At 39.9% G+C, this 15717-nt stretch overlaps 1 protein-coding gene across 3 annotated transcripts in view; it reads right to left on the bottom strand.

Moving 5' to 3' along the window:
- Positions 1–11817, bottom strand: part of LOC118232923 (solute carrier family 45 member 4) — a 71678-nt gene extending 59861 nt beyond the window's left edge. For 2 of the 3 annotated variants that reach the window (XM_035428172.1, XM_035428171.1), the window contains exons 1-2: positions 11649–11817; positions 8479–8582 (exon numbers count right to left, since the gene is read on the bottom strand). The gene's annotated coding sequence lies outside the window, so the exon portion shown is untranslated. Of the gene's footprint in view, positions 1–8478; positions 8583–10317; positions 11193–11648 lie in introns of those variants that run through there. The other variant, XM_035428169.1, reaches the window with a different exon arrangement.
- Positions 11818–15717: the final 3900 nt, after the last annotated feature.

Below are 15717 nucleotides of genomic sequence, written 5' to 3'. Positions count from 1 at the left end.
TAAATTTCAATGTGAATGGAACCTGTTTGAATAGGTAGGATGGGTTTGAATTTGAATGGTCCAATCGGAAGGAAGCACAGCCTCTTATCACCAATCAGAGGCAGTGCTCCCTTTCAACAACAGAATTCCACTATATGCAAATACCAATCTACTGGAAACTGTATAAATCTAATCACCCACCAATACTATTTTGAACTTTCTCTCGGAGTTGTTCCCGTAGCCGGCTGCGTAATAAATCTTCCTGTTTTTACTACAAACTTTTGATCTGCTTCTTCCTGGGATAACGGTCATTTTACCTGTTTTAGGTAATATCTTGATTAACCTACAGATCCAACGGCAAAAAATCCCCCCCCCCCCCCGAGACTGCAGACTGCGGCCAGTACTTGCGGGATGATGCACAGTTCGCTACAGCGCTCCCCAGGGAGGGTGGGTTTCAGACGTAGGGTACCACCTGCCTCGCTGCACAAGGCTGAGTCCTCTGACTCACTGAGCACCTGCCCACTGCCAGAGCGGCCTATGCACAAAGATCAGTCCTCCCACACAGCGGTGGGAACCCTGTGCATGCTGGTTTCCACCCATAGTGGCAATCCCAGAACTTTAACAAGCCGTCCATTTTTCCTTCGTGTTTTGTTTAGAGGGATTATTTATAGTCTTAAGCAAACTTACGTCAGAAATAAATATAAAAGTCTTGTATTCACATTGTAAACTTATGAGCCAAACCCTTCAATAAATGAACAAGTGAACGTGTGTTATTTCATATCATTGACCTTCTTTTAAATTCACTGTGGAAACGGCTGGTGATAGTTAGATGATATATGAGGCCTAGGCAGTGCCTGTTAACACTGCCATGCACTCGGTTCACATAAAACTGCTGTTAGAGAAGGTACTCACAAACTCTATGAGATCCTGCAGTTGTCGTTCATGCGAGTACGGGAATGATAATACAATTACAGACATGCAATTCCTCCCACTGAGGGACATCCTCACTAGTCTAGTCCACAATATCTTTTCTTTGTATTCCATTACATGGACTTATTGTCACATTCACCCATAGCAGTGCGTTTTTTGGATGTTTACCTTTCCGAGAGTATAACCTCTCAGTAAGCAGAATAAAGCCAATGTTTTACACAATGTGGGTGTTTTTTTTAGTTTAGGAGAAAAAAAAAAAAAAAAGAAACCTATTGGCCTTTATCACTTCAAGCAATTGTCATAGTGACTGGCTGGTAACCGATGGGTTTTAACCCTATCTTCCTGTGCACTCAAGAAGGCTATTTTTGCCTGGTTTGCACTATTCTTAAATAAAGCGTTATAACTTTGTAGTAACTCACAGCAAACATGGACGATGGCAGTATCTGAAGGGCACAAGTGTACCATCAAGACTAAAGTATTGAAACCTATGAAATATGTGAGGAAGTATTCATGGTACATACCGTACATAAATGTACGTTTAAAAAGTGCCTTATACTTTCTTGGTCTACAGTGTAACTCAAAATCCACATCAGCTAATGGTAACATTATGGTACACAGTTAAACTCCAAAATGTTTCCTACCACAAAAAAAAGTGCTGTATTTTCTACATGATGAAACCACAATGTACAAATCTACAAATTTACAAATCTAAAGTTGTGGAGTACAGAGCCAAATCAAAAAAATATATACGTCTATGTCCCAAATGTCACGGAGGGCACATTACATACCCTGTACTGCAAGCGAACTAGACGCCCTGCTGGGCTGGCTGATAAGATAAGAAGCCCCAGACCTACAGTTGATGCCAAAAGTTTACACCTAAACTAAAATACATTCAAATTCAATTTTCCACAACTCCACACATTTCATGTTATCATACATTTCCTGTGTTAGGTCAATTAGTGAATCTACTTTATTTACATGAGGTAATTTCAAAATAATAGCCAAGAGACAGGTTTATTTCAGCTTTTATGTACTATATCATATTTCCAGTGGGTCAAAAGTTAACATACACTTTGTTAGTATTTGGTGGAATTGCCTTTTAATTACTTGAATCAAACGCTTGGGGTAGCCTTCCACAAGCTTCTCACAGTACTTTGACAGAATTTTTGCCCATTTTTCCTTACAGAACTGGTGTAACTCAGTCAGGTTTGTGGGCCTCCTTGCTCAAACACACTTTTTCAGATCAGTCCACAAGTTTTCTATGGGATTCAGGTCAGGGCTTGGTGATGGCCACTCCAATAATTTCACTTTGTTGTCTTTAAGCCATTTTGTTACAAATTTGGAGGTATGCTTAGGATCATTGTCCTGATGGAAGACCCAGTTGCGACCAAGTTCTAACTTGTAACTCTAGCTGATGTCTTGAACTGTTGCTTGAGTATTTCTAGATAATCCTCCTTACTCATGATGCAATCTATTTTCTGAAGTGCGCCAGTCCCTATTCCAGCAAAACACCCCCACAACATGATGCTGCCACCCCCATGGCTCACAGTTGGGATGGTGTTTTTTGGATTGAAAACATCATCCTTTTTCCTCCATACATAGCGCTGATCATTATGGCCAAACAGTTCACTTTTTTTTCATCTGACCAGAGAACACTCCTCCAAAAGGCTAGGTCTTCGTCCTGGTGATCACCTGCAAACTTATTCTGGTCTTGGAGTAGGGGCTTCTGCCTTGCGCGACAGCCTTTCAGGCCATGGCAATGTAGGATTCTCTTAATGGTTACTTTGGTACCTGATGCCTCCAACTCCTTCACAATTTCCTTTGTTGTTGTCTTGGGGTTCAGTTGAACCTTTCAGACCAAAGTTCGTTCAGTCCTGGGAGTTAATTTGTGCCTCCTTCCTGAACAATGCAGTGTCTGTGTGGTCCCAAGATTTTTATATTTGCATACAATTGTTCGTACAGATGCTCATGGTACCTTCAGTTGTTTGGATATTGCTCCTGAGGAGGAAACGGACTTGTGGAAGTCCACAATTTATTTTCTGAGGTCTTTGCGGAGTTACTTGGATTTTCCCATGGTATCAAGGGCAAAAAGGCAGTGGCTCTAAAGGTAGCCCCTTAAATACAGGTGTCAATCAACTCCAAACTAACTCCTAATTATGACAACTGGCCGATCAGAATCTTCTAAGAAGTAATTACATCAATTTCTGGAATCTTCCAGACTGTTCAAAGAGACAGTCAAATTGATGCATGTAAACTTTTGACCCACTGGAATTCTGATATAGTGAATAAACATAGTGAAATAAATCCGTCTCTAATCGATTTTTTAAAAATTACCTGATGTGAACAAAGTAGACGCCCTAATTGACTTGCCAAAAGAAATGTACGGTAACATGAAATGTGCAGAGTTGTGAAAAACAATCTTTAGCCTAGGAGTATGTAAACTTTTGGTCTCAACTGTACAGACCTCACCCAGGGATCATTTTAAAGCTTTGGGTCCTGTCTAGTTCGCTCTGCTGCCCGAACAACTTGTAAGGACACCAATTGCCGCTCAGACAACCAAAACTAGCCGGTCCCCAGGAACTAATCTGACGTCAGTCGCTTTGTCTCTGTGCCCTTTTCTCAGTGGAGACTTATCGAATTGAATTCAAAATGGTGTCTCAGCTACAGCTTGAATGCGAATAGAGCCATTTTGGATTACAAAAACATTTTTACAGAAAAAACAACAACAACAAGATGCAAGTAGGCCTACTGGATATACCAGAAGTGAATGCAATACATATTACATACAAGCATTTAAAACTTTCTAAAATATTTCTGATTTATTTATTTGACATTTCAGGTATGGTTCTGGAAGCTGAAAGGGTATACAATATCTTCATGCAAAGATGTCCAAGACAAGATAATTGTAAAAAGCACGACAAAATAAGTTTATGATGCGGTTTAGTGTGTAATAAGTGATTGAGGGTGGGGAGGCTCCTTTGGTTTTATTGCCCTTTCTTGTCCTGAGAGCTGAAAAAGTGGCTTTGTTTGCCAGAGAGGTGTCCATTGAAGACAGAGCGCAAACTTGTGGTGTGCTTGTCTGTTTTAATGCATCCTGGACATGCTAGAAGTCCAAATTCTGTGATTGGTACCACCCATACTACTAGGGGGCAGGTATGAATTCTCAAAAGACACAACTTTGAAAAGGTTAGTATAGAGTGAGAGATGAATCTTTAAAATACACAATATTTCTGAAAACAAAAAAAGTTTTAATCTCTAGATTAGCCAGTACCTGTTCTCTGATTGCACGCGTAATGGCTCAAGTCCAACATGTAGACCCACTGAGTAACTGCATTAGAAGCCCAGCTGAATTTTGTCCAGGGTCACAAATGCAGCTTATTAAAAAAAGACACAGAGAATTTAAGAATGTGAAATGATGTGGACTTTCCTATTATAAAACTGGGAAATGTACTGACCATCTGAGAATTTGCATGAGCAAAATAGAAGTCAAAAGCTAATGATCTACTGAAAACTGCAAGATGTTCCAAGAGAACGTGGGAGCCCAGTACCCTATTAGACTAAGAATACACTTCAAATGGTCCATCAACTCCAATATAATTCATGTAATTTACACTCCTGTACCATCTAATCTGACATAATAACATCTTATTATTTCCTCTGCGGTCCAGTCACATGCACATCAGCCAAGTCATCAGGGGCATTTCGCAACCAGTGCCGCCAATGGGAAGTAATGACTTCAATCATGACCTTCACTGCAGAAGCATCAGGAAACCAGCCATAATGAACCCTGTCAAAGCAGACTCTGCAAGATTGAAATTTCAGCTGAGATACCATCACATGTCTGGCACACGCCAGTCCACTCAGACCACAATGGGGAATTTCAACAACACACATTTCTGACCGTCTACTAGTTACCGTCTGGGACTGACCAATCAAGTTTGTCGTTGGATTTAAGAAAAACATGACACTACTTGAATCGCTAGATGAAAACATTTAAAAAGTAAAAAAAAAAAAAAAAACTGTATATATTTTTCCCAGAATGACTGCATGCCGCTTTGCTCACTGAAGAGGTGAAGACACAATCATATCTTAAATGAAGTGGCAAGTTATAGTCACATAAGACTCAACATAGTTAGTGCTGTCCACACACAGACGGTTATCAGGACATTGCAGAACATGGAACGGTATAGAGAGAGGCGACTGTTTGACTGCATTTAAGTCGAGCTGTGATGGTTTTTAGCACAACAGTACACTGCACAGGAGTCCATTTCGGATCAACAAATGTCGGAAGGAGCCGAAACCCTTCAACCATTATCATGCTGACAGGGATCATGTCTTTCGTTACCATTTCAGCAATTAAATGTATTGTGGTTTCAGCTGAACAGCTGCCACCCTGATGAGGCCTCACTGCGAAGTTGGATGCTTGTTTGCTGTGATCCAGTGTCCTTGGATATCTGGTTGTCAGGTGGGTTAACATCATGGATGTCGATGGGTGGCATGCTAATTTGGCAGCACATATTTAGACTGAGCAGTGTTTTCATTGAGCTTTTCAACATCACTCCACACATGGCATTCTTTTGCAAGCTGGCCATCTTACCAACTGACGGTAAGTAACATTAAAGTGAATGACAACAAGGCGTGCCCACCCCCTCTAATACCCATTTAGAGTAGTGGACTAGGCAACATTGGCAATCTTTTATTTTGAACGGTTTGAGAAAATTTTTAGATGATTTAACATTCAACGCGGGCCTGAGACTGACAATCGACAAATTGTTCACATCCCTAGACCACAATAATAATCAAAAAAAAACTTAAAAGCAAAATATACGCAATAGTTTCCCCCCTCACTATTTCTTCAGTTTATCCATCATCTGTAAAGCGCCTCTGCTTTTCAAGCACAAGGGTAATGTCCTTGTTTACCCATTTACTTGCGGGTTACAGATAAACTGCAGATACCAAAGGATTGGTTTTGGAAATTAGATGCATTTACAGAACAGGCCATCACAGATGTTGACTCAGTGATCTCTCTGTGGGGTCACCCAACACCACCACTACCACCACCACCAAACACACACTCACACAAAACTCCAAGCACAGGGTTTTCTGGAATTTATACCAAGATCTACCAGAATGACGCAGTCCAGACCTAGGCTACATAATACACATGTGAAAGTTGCATCCACAGCAGGTTTAAGAAAAGTAAAGTCAGTGAAACAATGAAGTAAGTAGATTATGCTATTTAATTTGATGACACTAGCATAGTCTCAGAATGCACTTGGGAAAAAAGGATGAGCTATGCTGTACATTGTCAAGAAACTGTTGGCAGCCCACAACAAGCCTTCAGATAAAAACTTGAAAATGACACAGAAACAGTTGTAAATGGCTGAAAATTTTTAGCTGATCCAACACAGACATGAAAGGGTAGCCTATATTCAGCCCTCAATGATAAATATTCTGACATAAGATCCACACCAGTGTTTCTCAACCCTGGTCCTGGGGAGCCACTGCCCTGCATGTTTTAGACGTCTCCCTGCTCCAACACACCTGATTCAAATGAATGGGTCGTTATCAGGCTTCTGCAGAGCTTGATGATGACCCATTCATTTTAATCAGGTGTTTAATCAGGGAAACATCTAAAACATGCAGGGCAGTGGGTCCCCAGGACCAGGGTTGAGAAACACTGATCCACAATACAGTGCTTCTGTAATTCAATATGCAAAAAAGAAAATTAATGCTGACTGAAGGAAGAAAAAACCAACCAGACTCTCATTTATTAAATAACAGGAGTAAAATATAAATCGAAATCACTGCCATATCAAATATTTTTAGAAAACAAAAATGAAATATACATTTTTACAGGAAAGGAGTAGATTTTATCTATAGGTCCAGCTACTTGAATCTTTGCATATTCATCAATTTGAGCAGTTAGGCCTACACATAAAGTCGACTCAATTTTGAAAACAACCGTTCCTGAATTAACACCTAGGTTTAACAACCATCAATTTAATATGCATTGCCTAAATACGAACCAACAAAATCAGGTCAAAATTATTTTTTGAGACAGTTTTAGTCTCAGTCACATGGTACAGGAAACTCCTGCATAACCAACCTCAAAGGTAACCAGAGGTGGATATGTGAAAGTTCTGGCAAACTGGGCAAAATATTTAATAAGCCAGGAAAATTCTAATTGCGAGTATGCAAAATGTATTTCACTCAACAAACTGTTTTGCTCCCATTTATTCCCTGTTTTCAAAGCGTGGTGAACAAAGACAATATGGTGGAGGAGGCCCAGCAGACCCAGCTGGGATCAAAAGCACCAATATGGACGGCGATGGCAATGGCAATGCATTCACCAATGCCTGGCTGTCAATCTCAATTAGAAACTGACATTAAATAGATTCTGTGTTTGTAAACCCCACTCACCTTTGTCCTCAACCCTACCCACACCTCCATTGAGGACACACCCTTGAGCGTTACAAGCGAAGCCAAGTCAAGAAGTGAGGTGGTCAGAGATATTGAAAATAGCACTTTTAGCAACATGAATTATTCCATATAGATGGTAACAGTAATTAGGTAGTGTTATAAATATCTTCACACTGAGTGCACCTCTTAGCACATGGGGACGGTACAGTAGCTACTCCGTAGTGCCTCATTTGGTATTTAGCTATTCTAGGCCCTGTGTCACGAAGCAGGATTCCCGAGTTAGCTGGATAACTACACACAGAGTAAAACTCTGAACGAACTGAAAAAGAACTGTTCTGGGTTTTCCACCGCAGTTATCCAGCTAACTCAGTAATCTTGCTTGAAATACCCCCCATGTACATTTAGTTAGAATTGGGATGTAAACACGGAATCACACGTGGAATAAGCAACATTAGTAGGCCATAGGTCTATCATAGCTAGCTGATATACTTGTAAAGTGAATGAATTCTCCATGAAGTTATCCGGAGCCTTTTCAAAGTTGTTAGCAACTTTGTTAGCTTTGATAGTGAAACTGGCTACACATAACGTTAGCTACATGCAAAGTTACTGTAGCTATATAGAATGCATACTGTATAAAATTAATTTCCTCTGATTGAAATAAATGCAGGTGAATTACCAAGCTAGCAAAGTTGCAACTATAAACAGTAACAGCAGTTCCCATGGGGGGGGGGACATCTTGACAGAAGAACAGAATTTGATACAGATGCTACCCAACCTCGGGCATCTAGCTGCATAAGGTAACTAGCTAAAAGTAACATTACTTACTCCTGTGGGAGGAAACTGGAGTACCTGGAGTAAACCCACATGGACACAGGGAGAACATGCAAACTCCACAAAGAAAGGCCCCAAGCCAAGATTCGAACCCGCAACCTTCTTGCTGTGAGGCGACAGTGCTACTCACTGCACCACCGTGCTGCCCTAAGGAGTCATCTAATTTTTACAATTATTTTGCCAGTACCAAAAGTCTGGCTTTTTCCCCACATTGGGAAAGTTCAGCAGGGAAACAAACATGGAAAACCAGACTATGCAGATGAAAATGGGAAGGTTGCCAAAATATTCAAATACATTAACATCCATCTCACTTACCAAAAGGCCTTGAAAGCTTCATATATTGATATTTAGTTCCAAGCAGAGGTCAGAGTACTGTCGCACTCCCTAGTCTAACTTGAACAGGGCAGCAGTCTTGGCACCTGTAAAGGTCAAATAATGGGAGAAAATAGAAATTAAAACATTTAATAAAACGAACAACCCAGTGGCATTGTGAGGCCTCAGGCATTTAACAGCATTATTCAGCAAAAAACTGCTCCGGTGTACTGTGCTCACTGTCCAGTCTCACACTTGCTAATGAGAAATGTACATATTAATTTCGTCCAAACTGGTGTCAGTGCAGTTGGTCTCACTACTTCATCTCTAATGGCAGCATTACCGATCACCCTGTGAAATAAGATTTTTAATGACTACTGAATAATGCACTGTTAAATTAGACCACTCTTTTCAATATGGCATTTTCACTGGTGCAAGCTTTGACACTGGGGCACAGCAGCTTTCAATAAAGAATGTGAAGAATGCCTTAACACCGAATAACAGTGGCGTTCCAGACCCCAGAGCACGAGAATGGAGTCACAGATATGGCCAGGCTGAACCATGTCAGTCCTTTAAATACCGTACTGTACCAATTAAACGGCAAAACATTTCGTCGGAAAGGCCTCAGGGAGTACATTACCTGCACGCCTGACAGAAGGCGATAACAAGAGTCAAAACACTTGTCAGGAGCTGCACGTTTAAATATTTAAATGCCCAAATAATTTAATCACAGCAAGGCTAGTTTAACTTTGAAGACAAAAGGCTTGTAATAAAACTAAATAACATAATGATTCCTCAGCTATGTATAGGATCTCGTAGCATACACAAGATCATGCGGCAACCGGCACTGAAATAATAAACAACAATTTATTTTACTTGCAAAGAGCCAGACAATGAGTGTACGTGGTGATTATTGCGCTCCTAAAATGAATTGCAATAATGCGTTTACATTTGCAGGCGTTTACTAGGTCTGTGCTCAGAACAAGTTATTGCCTGACAGTACCAGTCCAAGAATATCTAAGGTCCATTAGCATTCTATACTACCTATGTAGACCAGTCATCCCAACGCGATTGTTTCATGACATAAGCGTGTAAGCGAGCCTGCTGTGAAAGTCATCATAGGTGAGAAGCAGAAGTATTCAAATTTATTTGTTTCATGCAATGAACGGTTACCTAGGTTGTTAACGCCACTGCGCATTCAGCGCAGTGTAGACTCACTGCACGTTCATCGCACTGCCGTTGGATTATATAAACCGGCATCGTTATTGAGATACTGTTGCTAAACACGGTAAGATCAGCCACGTTAAGTGGCAACGGAAAAGTACTGGCCGGGCTACATTTTTTGAATTACACCACCGGGCTCTCTTGGGTTCTTGTCCAAGACACGCCTGCATTTGTCATTTGGAGACAAGCCATATCACCTAGCTGTAACTATGACTCGTATGACTGTTTTTTAAGACTTCTGTTTCTGTCAGCTTGCTTACTCCGCAGGCTAGCGTAGAAAAGCTAACTTGAGGTTTCACGATTAACCCGATGTTAGCACTTCCACGCACACAACACCCGTTATAAAGTAAGATGCGCATTGAAAAAGCATCAGTGTAAAAATCGAGTCCTTTTACAACAAATGGTCTATAACGTTAGGTAGCGACACGTATGATTTACATAACCTTTGTTTGCGAGAAAATGTACGTTACTAACGTTAGCATAGTAACATAGGCATGCTGTGCAGCTAGCTAATTCACAATCCTTATGAAAAACAAAACACTGAATGGGTCCGGCAACTGAATTTTAACAGTTTTGTGTCTAGTCACCTAGTATTTAAGGTAACGTAAAATAACTTACCTAATGTAGGTTTATGGTATGCTGACACTGCAAGGACAATTGTTTATTTTTAGTACGAACTCACCAGCCGAGCAGTTACTGATTCGTCTAGACTACCATTTCAACAAGAGAACTAGAAAGAAAACTTGCAACAACATCAGCAATGTCTTCTGTGGCAAATCACGTTGTTTCGCTGATTTAAAAACGCGGTATTGTTCCGCTAGAGTACGTTAACGTTAGCCAGTTATACTTGACATAAGAGAAACACTATCTTGCAAATAGTTGTTAGACAATTTCTCTATACAGAAAAAAATGAAAAAGGCGAAGTAACTAAACCGCACTTAGCCAGGTCATCAAATATACTGTTAGCGAAGGTCAGCAACAGTTAATCGCATTCGCAATGAACGTAAAATAAAAATGGTATTAAAAACGACAGTCTACATTTAACTGTTAGCTACCTAAGTTTTAGGATTTACAACCACCTACAAACAGCTGCATTTTAGCGACCTCATAACAAACTGTAATACAATGATATATCAACTAAATCTAGCTCCAAAGTCACGATTTCTAAGCTTAGCGAACGCACGTAGCTAGCTAGAGCGGACTGTATTTCGTTCATTAAGCCAGAACTAGATCGCTTGCCAGTCCGGAGAGTTAGCGAGGCTATCTGGGAGACCATAATCTAGTCACAGACCTTGCATTTATTCTCTGGCGATTCTGAAGATAATTCCTGCGCTAGCGATTTGCTGCTACTAACGTTTACGTTAATATTAAGACAGCACGACAACAAACATAAAGCTAGCTAGCAAGCTAACGTTTGCTCTACTGTCTGTGATGCACCTGTAACTGGAGACGGGAACATCCGAGGCGTCTGCTGCTGCTCTAAGCTAGCTAGCCAGCTATAATAAATAGTCTAATAGCCGACTCGGCAGGTGTACCGTTAGCAAAAACGACGGCTTGGCTTGCTAGCATCTATTTAGCCGATAGTCGACGTTACCCTAAATCAATAGCATAAGGGTAACGTTAGCTGATATGCAGTGTCAGGATTTAGGGTACTGCTAGCTAGATAGCTACCCAATATCGTTAGTCTATCTGACAATTCAGTGTTGTCGTGAATGAATATTGCGGCTTGGTGTTTCAAACTGGCTGAAATAGCTGGTACCAGATTAAATTAATAGGAAAATGTCTACTTTCGTGATTCTCGAAGGAATCTGAGGTGAAACGTAATTACATGTCACATCTACATCACTGTAGCCAACGTTCATGATGCAGCAAGCAAGATATATAGCTGGCTTGTTGGCTAGGTCTCTAGTGATACCTGACAAATCCAAAGCTTTTGCTTAAACGCTTACCTTGATGGCTTCTACTGTGGGGAAAACTGTTGGGGTCAGTTTCTCATACAAAATTTTCCTTTCATTTAACGCCCATTGAAACGAATTTTCAATTGACTGCATTCAGACACTCCTCCAGGACGTCTTGCAGATGCCACTGTTTTAATTCCCCTTTAAAGATATTTCTGTCGGAAATAAAAGCGCCGCTTCCGCTGACGAATGAATAGGTGATTTGAATAAAGAGGAGGGGTTCTGGATTTAAAGAGAAATTGATGCGAGTTGGAAAAGGTTGCCACTGTCAGTGCTTATTATACTCACCGGCCACTTTGTTAGGTACACCTGTTTAACGCTAATAGACTGCTCCTTCTAACAGCGAATCATGTGGCTGCAACTCAATATATAAGAAATGCAGATATGGTGAAGAGCTTTAGTTTTTTTGTTTGACCGAACATAACAATGGGCAAGATGCCTGATAGGTGGCGTTGACCGTGGCATGATTGTTGGTGTCAAACGTGGTGGTTCCAGAAACTATAAAAGTAGAGTTTATAGAGAATGGTGCAATAACAAAAAGCATCCAGTGAGCAGAAGTTCTGTGGGTAGACCCGTTCAAACTAACAATAAGGCCACCGCTGCTCAAATAACTGCTGTTTACAACAGTGGTGTGCAGACAGCCATCCGTGAATACACAACATGTTGAACCTTAAAGCAGCAGCAGATGACCAAGATGAGTTCCCCTCCTGTAGGTTAGGAACAGGAAGGTGAGACTACAGTGGGCACGTAAACAACAAAACTGGATGATTTAATATTGGGAAATGTTGCCTGATATTTTTTTCTCTCTCCTCCAATAAACACATTTAGCAAACAAATGGATACAAATAAACACATTTTTTTTAAATAGCAGACTGATATTGGTGATGGGAACAGTCATACACAGACATAGGGACAGACAGACAAAAACACCGCCTGGTCTGACGAATCTCGATTTCTGCTACAAACAGCATGAATACATAGATCCATCCATCCTGCCTTGTTCCAATGTTGCAGGCTGATGGTGGTGATGTAGTAGTGTGCGAAATGTTTTCTTGGTATTTATTAGTCCCCTTAATACAAACTGAGCATAATTTGAATGCCACAGCATACCTAGGCTTTGTTTCTGACAATGTGCATCCCTTCATGGCCTCAGTTGTTGAATCCATGCAGTAAAAAATTCAGGCTGTTCTGGAGGCAAGAGGGGGTCCTACCCGGTACTAGGTGTACCTAATGAACTGGCCATTGTGAGTGTGCATACTAGTTTGATCTGGAAAGGCTGATGTCTTTTTTTTCCTGGGTGTCTTCTTGCGTTGTGACCGTCTTTGAGATGAAAATATGCATGTTACTTCTAATAAATCAGTATATTGTTTATTTATTAACAATTAGACATTAAGCATGACATTTCTCAGGTGATAAAATGTGTAACCAAAGATCAAATTAAAACTCAAATCGTTATATAATGATGTTCATGCATTTCTCTGTGCCTTGTAACAAATTGAGACATATTTCCCCCTTTTTTTTTAACATATTTACCTATTTATTTTTCCTAGCTTTATATAGTATAATCCATGTATTGTTCCTGCTGACTTTTTTGATGTATACAGATGTACCAAATAATCTGGCTATTATTGCCAAGTAACCCCTAATGTATGATCTATTTTACTATGTACTATTATCTGTACAGATTGCTGGACAGTGGTCTTCTCCTGCCAATGATCAATAAACAGCCAAAGGCAGGAGGCTGGCCCAGTTTGCTTTCAATGTATCCCTGGAGTGGATCGTGGAATGTACTAATGTAATAGCTACAGCCAGATCTATAATTATTTTCACCCTTAATGAATATGAGGGCTTATAATTCTATAAAACGAGCGACACACAAACAATAAACTGTATTTTATGCTCAAAGATACTGGAAAAATATATTATTTTATTATAATGCAATGCAAGTGTGAAATATTGTGTTAAATGAATTAGTGCCTTTGGATTCTTAGATTCTTCTAAAATCAAATAAAGTTAACTCTGCAATAAAATCTGACTTATTTCAGTTCATTGTCAAACATCTGGAATTGTTGCAAACTGGCCAGGAAGAGGATTCAATTGCATGCTTTACTCAGTTAGGAATGTGGTAAGGGAGGCAGAAAAAAACCAGAGGATCAGAGTTAAAGCACTGACAAGGTTAACCTCATCTTTTAGCCATTAAGTACCAAAATCAGCCATAAAACACTGCCTCCATACCAACAGGCTGTTTGCAAGGGTTGCACGAAGAGTGCCTTTATTAATTAACAAATTCAACTATCTGGACTTTGTCAAATGTCATTGTAACTATGACTGGAACCAGATGCTATGGTCAGATGAGACCCGAGTGTGTCTTTTTGGCCGGGTACACCTTATGTTTGGTGTCAAAAGAGGAATGCATATGAGAAAAAGCACCTTTGTCAAATATGGAGGTGGATCAGTGATGCTTTGGCGCTGTTTTGCTGCCAGTGGTCCAGGGGCTCTCGGTAAGATCAATGGCATAATGAATTCCACTAGACTCCAAGACATTTTAGTCAAAAACCTGGATGCCTCATCAAGGGGACTGAGAATTGGCCATAGATGGACCCTAAGACAATGACCCCAAACATAACACAAAATCAACACAGTATATGGGGGTGTCCCCCTTATGTATTTAAACAGAGCCATCAGGCTACATGGCACTGTGTGTCCTTTTGGCAAGTTTTACTTTTTTTTCTTCATTATAAAACAGCCAACAAGTCTGGAGCCATGAGAATATCGGAAATAAACGGGTAAGCTGAAGTAAGGAAACAGCTACTCTGTGTTCTCCCGAAGCTGGGAACAGTGTTATTTTTATTTATCTTTTCTCCCAGACAGGGGAAACTAGAACAAAAATGAGTTAAAGTTGAAAGGAGATGCCAAGTAAGAACTTCCTGGTGTAATATACATGTAAGGAAAACATCCCACTGGGAAAGAAATAATACAAAAGACTTCCTGATTTTGTTACAGTCACTTAGCAGATACTTATCCAGTGACTTAAAAAAGTGTAGAACATCAATGTTAATGTCAGGACTACTAAGTGTGGCATCAACAAGAAAGCATAGAAGGTCCATTTAAAATCAATAAATGTAAAGTTAGCTGAGCAAATAAAAACAATAAAATAACAACAGTAAAAAAATTAAAGTATTTTAATAAAAAATAAATACTATCACAAAGCTAACCTATCTTCACAAAGCTATACCTATAACATTATCATTCCAAATCTAAAAAAAGTTTTTAAAAGAACTTTGGTACAATGCAATCCCACAGGGGATAGAACGTCTTAAGATGATGAGCTCAGACTTCTACATTTAATCAGTTTGTGCCCACGGATCATCAAAGAGACGCCTGTTTTGGCCTTTGAATGTTTCAGAAAAATTTTGTTGATGTCCAGGAGATCCAAAAGTGATGGGATTACATGAACGGCTTGCAGGATAGTGTCGGATGAACCTGTAGACTGAACCTTCTTTTGTCCCTAAGTTTCTTCCCAAAGAATTTCTGGTGAGGAAATTTTCTGAGTGGACAGTCATAGTGTGGGACAGCATTCCCTTTCATTGTACGAGATAATTACTTTTTTTAATACACTGGTGGTAAGATTCAATTTGAGTGAGGTTTAGGTTCAATGGGGCTGGCTGCAATCAAGTCTGGCTGTGTTCCATCAGCTGAATGTAATTATCAGTTATATTTGGATAACTGGTTACTTGAGTAACTGAGGGGGAAATTACTTTTTCACATGGGTAAATTGGATGTTTGATAACTTGTTTCATAGCATAAATTTAAAAATAATATTTTAAAAATGTGCTTTGTGCTTACTCTGTTTCTCTTTATCCAATATCACATTCTGTTTTAAAATCTGAAAACATTCAATGTGACAAATTTGCAATAATAGAGGAAAGCAGGAAGGGGCAAATACTTTTTCATGGCACTGTATGTCTAGACCTTTATCCTTCACTTAGAGCAAGACGTGTATTAACAGGAAGACGGTACAGTCTTGTCTCAAGGCTGGACTGAACTGCATCTTGGCCAG

The sequence above is a fragment of the Anguilla anguilla genome, chromosome 8 (genome assembly GCF_013347855.1).
Source record: "Anguilla anguilla isolate fAngAng1 chromosome 8, fAngAng1.pri, whole genome shotgun sequence".
In the NCBI taxonomy this organism is placed as follows: Eukaryota; Metazoa; Chordata; class Actinopteri; order Anguilliformes; family Anguillidae; genus Anguilla; species Anguilla anguilla.
Note: the sequence above shows the minus strand (reverse complement) of the source record. Positions and strands in the feature narration are given on the sequence as shown.